The sequence below is a fragment of the Acomys minous genome (genome assembly GCF_964271855.1).
Source record: "Acomys minous genome assembly, chromosome: 14".
NCBI lineage: Eukaryota > Metazoa > Chordata > Mammalia > Rodentia > Muridae > Acomys > Acomys minous.
The window spans coordinates 45,620,749-45,626,748 of record NC_140496.1 but is presented as its reverse complement, the minus strand read 5'-3'; the positions used below and the strand labels follow the sequence as shown (position 1 = coordinate 45,626,748).

Sequence of the window (6,000 nt, the reverse complement as noted above, 5' to 3'; positions counted from 1 at the left end):
TGGACAAGAGTACACATGTTTCTGCAGAGGACCCAAGCTCAGTTCTGAGCAACCATGTTGAATGACTCACAACTGTGCTTCCAGCTCTAGGGGATTGGATGCCCTCTTCTTGTCTAAGGGCATCTATAATCATGTGTGTATATACTCTAAACTCATACACAGATATATACATATAATTAAATATTTTTTAAATCTTAAAGTTTAAACCATCACACCTATCTAACAAGAGAGTGAAGACAATCGATTCTATTGTAACATCTTTATACCATCATTAGTCACCTAAATCTAAACACTTTTGATTTTTGCTGAATAAGAATCATGTGTGAGTGCATGTGTGTGGGTATACAAACATATATACGCTGTTTGTAGGCAGTACATGGGAATGCTTTGACCTTTTAGTCCACCAGCCTTAAAATTCTTGTCCTACTAACATTGGCCTTGGAGGCTATATAAATCAGTTGTAAAATGCCTATTTACAGCCACTCAGTGTCTAATAAATACAGAGGCAGACTGCATTGTTCTCAGATCTTGTAGACTCCCCCTCTAGAGCATCTCCGTGTGAACCCCTCCTCTTCACCCCACAGCTGCTGTCTTTACAAGCGTGCTTGCACCTGGGCTGCTGAACTAACTCTCTGAGCATGACGTCCTTGCCAGCACTTTGTCAGCCTCCTGTTTCTCCTTCACAGAGTGCCAGGGCTTGCCAGGGAATTCTTGTCAGCCAGAGTGCAGAGATAGGTGAGGAAACTCTCAGTGCAGTGGGTGTGGGGGTAGAGGAGGCTCCTCAATTCCTAAAAAGAAAAATGAATGTTGATAACATTATTATATTGTTAGAAAGTGTGGGAGAAGTGGGGAGTCACAGTGCATTTAGTTAAGTTGTACCCAATCTACAAGTCACAGGTGTAGTAGCACTGGCCCTCTGATGTCTGGAAGTCTGGGAAACTGTATGGGACTGTTGGTAGAGATGATGGAAAAGTGGATGGCTTGAAGCTCTTTATTAAGCAGCATTTCTAGGACTTAAGAATCCTTGACAAGAAGGGTGGAACAGAGGGCAAATAGAGGGTCCTAGCTAGTGCAGTTGGATTGGTGGTGCTCCTACTCACTGAAGAGATAGGCTCAATAACAATATAGAGAAAGATACGGTCAGCATGACCTTCTCAAGTGGCAGACCTCAGGCAAGTGGTCTGAAAGTCAATCTTGGGAAATATTAATGAAAACATGATGAAATGAAGTGGAGAAGGGAAAGCTGAAAATAAAAATAATCACTGCTTTAGCTTGTGCCTTTTGTGAACCCTAGACACCAGAATAGAACACGTGCCTGCAAAGCATTCCTCCTGAAGGGAAGAAGACCTGTCTATTGTTCTTAACCTTGTCCTTGTGAGTTTATAATTGACTGGTGGGCACCAATTCTATATCCTTTTAGCTTGCCAAGTTGGGTGAACACTGAAGACACCAACGGTCAGGGAAAATTTCTATGCCAATAGATGCCAATACTAGCAGATGGAACTTGAGGGTATGAACTGAAATAATAAAGACAGTTGAATATACATGGGGCACAGAAAACAGCCTTCACATCACGGTGTTTGTAGTAGATGAAGGCGAAGACAGCAATTGGTGGCTTGGTTTTCATATCTACTGCATTGGATGTGATCTTTCATAGACTGGCTTTGGGATGCCAGGTTGTACACAGAAAGGAAAGGCATGGCATGGCATGGAATGCAATGCAGTGCAATGCAGTGAGGTGTCGTCTGAGTCTAAGTGATGATGAAGCAGATGATATTGCCTATGGACGGAATTATGGAGGGCAAGAAGAAGAGCTGACTGGGCCCCCAGGAATCTTAGCACTGAGTGGCCATAGAAAGAAGAATGGTACTCAAAGAAAATAAAAGGAATCAACTGAAAAACAAAACAGAAATTCTGAGACTCTCATGGCCTGAAAATTAGGACATATGCTAAGAAAATAGAGAAAGAAGGAAAAGTCTACAGGAATCAATGAAGCATCTAAGACAACTACTACTACTACTGCTGCTACTACTACTACTACTAATTTTAATAATGATAATAGTAATAGTAATAATAGCAACAAATTTATACCTTCCTAGAGATTTTTCCCCCCAATCAAAACCATTTGGCAGCACAGTAGAGGGATGGAGCAGAGTGAGTGACTCTGAATGATGACTATAGGCCGGGTTGCCTGTTTCCAAATTCTGGCTGAAACTTAGATCAGTAATTTGTTTCCTCCGATCTTAGATTCTTCACAAATAAGCACTGTCTCTATTTCTTAGGGTTGCGTTATTATGAAGAATTACTCATACAAAGTAATCGACACAGTGTCACATTGTGGCATAGTCACTGTGAATGTTATTCTGTAGGGTCTCTTTATTTGAGGCTTGATGTCATCTGGTTTTTTCAAGTTCTCTTTAGCATATAGTATTGTGTGTTCCAAGGCTGTCTCTAGTTGTTGATGATAAAGTACAATGGATACAGTCTAGGGACCCTGATCAGGCTTGTTTCCTCTGCCAATCGAAGAATTAACAGGCAGGAAAAAAAAATCACCATAGCAACAGTGAACTCTCAAACACTGTGGATGGCGAAAGGCGGGAACACACACGTGCAGCAAACACACAGCGGAGACGCTCCACAAAGAGGAGTAGGAACTTGGAATATGAAAAATCCATCTCTTCTTGAAGGTTGGAGGTTTAAAGCTTCTGAAGCGTTTTCCTCCCCAAGTTAAGGTTAGTCAGTTTGAAGGCAGTTAAGGTAGTTAATTGTCCTGGAACTTTAGTGTGACATGTTCTGAACAAGTCTTGAGCCAGTGGGTCCATCAGCAGGACCCTGCTGATGGCAGACAAAAGACACAGGCAGGCTCTTGTGGAGGAAGAAGCCAGCCACCTTGGAAATTCACCACTCGTATGACCTAGCCATGGTCCCTTTCCTATTTGACCACGTGCCAGGGAATCTGCCCAACGCATGCTCTCTCACAACCCTTTGCAATGTCCTCATCTGCAGTAAGCAATCTATGGTGGAAATCTAGTCCCTGAGACTGTGCCGAGGCAGGCCTTGCAGGATACTGCTAACTCCCTTCTTTATTCTTCTTAAAAGACTCCAAGATTCTGGGCTGAAGAAACAGTTGAGTGGCGAGAAGCAGTAGCTTAGTAGCAAAGGACCAGTGTTTGGCTCCCAGCTCCAATATGGTGGCTCACAAACATCTATAATTTCGGTTCCAGGGCTTCCGATGCCCTATATATCCTCTCCAGGCACTACATACACATGGTGTACATACATACATAGAGACAGACAGACAGACAGACAGACAGGCAGGCAGGCAGGCAGGCAAAACATTCATATACTTAATGTAAAAAAATTTTTTTTCTGACCCATGACATAAAGCCTGGCATCTTAAAACAAAAACTTGGTTCTTATTGGTGCTTACTAGTAAGGCCCATGCTGAAGGACTGTCTCAACAAATTCAAGGCTGAATCAAGACATATTTAACAAAAGTCATCCTGTCTTTCTTCAAACTGACCAATCCTAAATTAGAAGAGGAAGAACCATTAAAGACATAAAACAACAACAACAACAACAGCAACAACCAGCCCTCACGAAGCTGGGCTCAGGCTTCCCAAATTACCCTACTTTGCAGTGGGTCATTTCTACTTTCCTTGAGTGGGAGGCCAGGAAGAAGGAAAGAAAAGGGAGGTAACTGATAAATTTCTGGTCATTCATCATTCAGAGTTTCTCCTTTACTGACTTACGCTCTAGTTTATGGGTCAGTTTAACCATTTAGTATGTTATTTAAATCCTACCCTATGACAACACTTTTCTTGCTTTCCAGATAAACAAAGGCATAGAAAGCCTCCCACTAGATATCTATAAGATTGACCAATCATAACAGGCTTGAGGAGATAGAAAGGGTTTCCAGTGCAGAAACATGGTGACTCAGTAGTGGGATATGGGTCACTCTTGGCACAGAACGTCCCACAGACATTTTGACTGAATTTCCAGTTCCCTCTCTCTCCTTCTACCCTCTCTTATGCTTCTGTGCAATCTCTAAAAACAAATCACAAAAGGAAAATCCACTCGCTGTTTCTTTCCATCCCTTAATGTGCTGTGCTTTGGTAAGTAGCCCCACCTTGTCAGGCCAGAATCTGTTAATGCTTTGAAAAGGCATCTGGTCATATTGTGAAACCAGAAATGTAGTGACCTCACTCACTGGCTTATGCAAGGGGGGGTCAGGGGACTTGTTCAAGGAAATGCCTGATGTTCTCAATGGTAGGTCATATACTACTGACAACCATAACGCTACAAATGTCCCCTTCAGCAAGCAACACATGTCCACTTACAAACAACACATGTTCCTGCTGAGGAGATGCCTCCTTTTCTCAGTTTTCATGACTGTCATCGCTCGGTGAGTGTCACTGCTTCCTAGGTTGTCTCGAGGGGGTTATGTCTGTCAAGCAGACTGCTCCATGACTGTTACATTAACTCCTTCACATTTACAGAACGGGTGGCCAGATCACTGTCATTCAGTATTCAGAGACTCGGATTGTCCACATTTAAATTTACCCACACAGCACAGCTAGATACAAATCCATGTCATTTACGAGCCTCTCTCCTTCCCTAACAAGACTATGCACTTTTGTGCAGAAAAATAACATGTTGTCTTAATACATGGCTTTGAGATGTCTAGTGCTCTGACACATTGCAAAGCCTCAGTAATTATGAGAATTGGGAAAAAAGCCACTTTAAAATGCAAGAGATGATACACAAACCTCATTTCTTGTCAAGATAATGAAATATGTGTGTGTGCAAGTACGTGTGTCTGTGTGTGCGCGTGTGTGTGTGTGTCTGTGTGTGTGTGTGTGTGTGTCTATGTGACTGAAGAAGAGATCATGATATAAGAGAGAGAAGACTTGAAAGCGATTTATATTCTAGGTAAACAATCCTCTCATCTTAGAGCAGTTGAGCTGTCTTTCATGAAGGGGAGGAAAATAAAAACAAGACACGGCTGCCCACTGAAAAGCTGCTTCCTGCTGCATTTAGTGAGCTTAGTTTGAGTTTCTGGACGCTAATGCAACACATAGTTTGGGCCATGCTACCTGTCACAAGGTGAATTCCAGTGTTCGGTCCTGCCTGAGCATCCTCCAGCACACCACCGTGCGCCTTGGGATAATAGATCCCACCCAGTGACTACCACTAGGAGCGTCACTCCAACAGCTGAGCTGGAGAAGCAAGTTGATGCTATTTGACAGACAAAATTTGTAGGTCTCAGTCCTGTTGATCCTGGAATAGAGGGCAGTGGGGGATGGTTTTTTCCTTTTTTATTATTAATTTTTTAATTGAAAAATAAAATCATTCATATTACATCTCAATTGCTCTCCCATCCCGTGCATCCTCCCATTCCTCCCTCCCTCACGCTTTTACCCCATTCCCCTTCCCTATGACTGTGACTGAAGGGGACCTCTTCCCCTTGAATATGATGCTAGGGTATCAAGTTTCTTCTTGGTAGTTGGCTATCCCATCAAGGGGACATGGCCAAATGTGGGGCACCAGAGATCATGTGAAAGTCAGTCCCCAGTCTCCACTTAACTGTGGAGAATGTCCTGTCCTTTGGCTAGGTCTGGGTAAGGGTTTGATGATGACTGCATATATTGTCCTTGGTTGGTGCCATAGATCGAGCAGAACCCCTGGGCCCAGATCTGCCCATCATAGTGTTCTTCTTGTAGGTTTCTAGGACCCTCTGGATCCATCTATTTCCCCATCTCCTATATTTCTCTCACCTTAGCATATCCTCACCTCTAGCCCACTTTCCTGGTAAGTGAAGACTTTCATGAGACATGCCCCTTGGCCTAGTGTCCAGTTATAAGTGAATTTATACTATTTGAGTCTCTCTGCTTCTGGGTTAGCTCACTCATTATGATCATTTCTAGTTCAATCCATTTGTCCACAAATTTAGGGAATTCCTTGTTTTTAATAGCTGAGTAGTATTCCATAGTGTAAATG

The 6,000-nt window shown here is 42.8% G+C and overlaps 1 long non-coding RNA gene across 1 annotated transcript in view; it reads right to left on the bottom strand.

Moving 5' to 3' along the window:
• Nucleotides 1–553: 553 nt before the first annotated feature.
• Nucleotides 554–6,000, bottom strand: part of LOC311582333 — a 51,868-nt gene continuing 46,421 nt past the window's right edge. Inside the window, exon 4 of the long non-coding RNA XR_014774087.1 lies at nucleotides 554–788. This is a non-coding gene — a long non-coding RNA (uncharacterized lncRNA). The remainder of the gene's footprint in view (nucleotides 789–6,000) is intronic.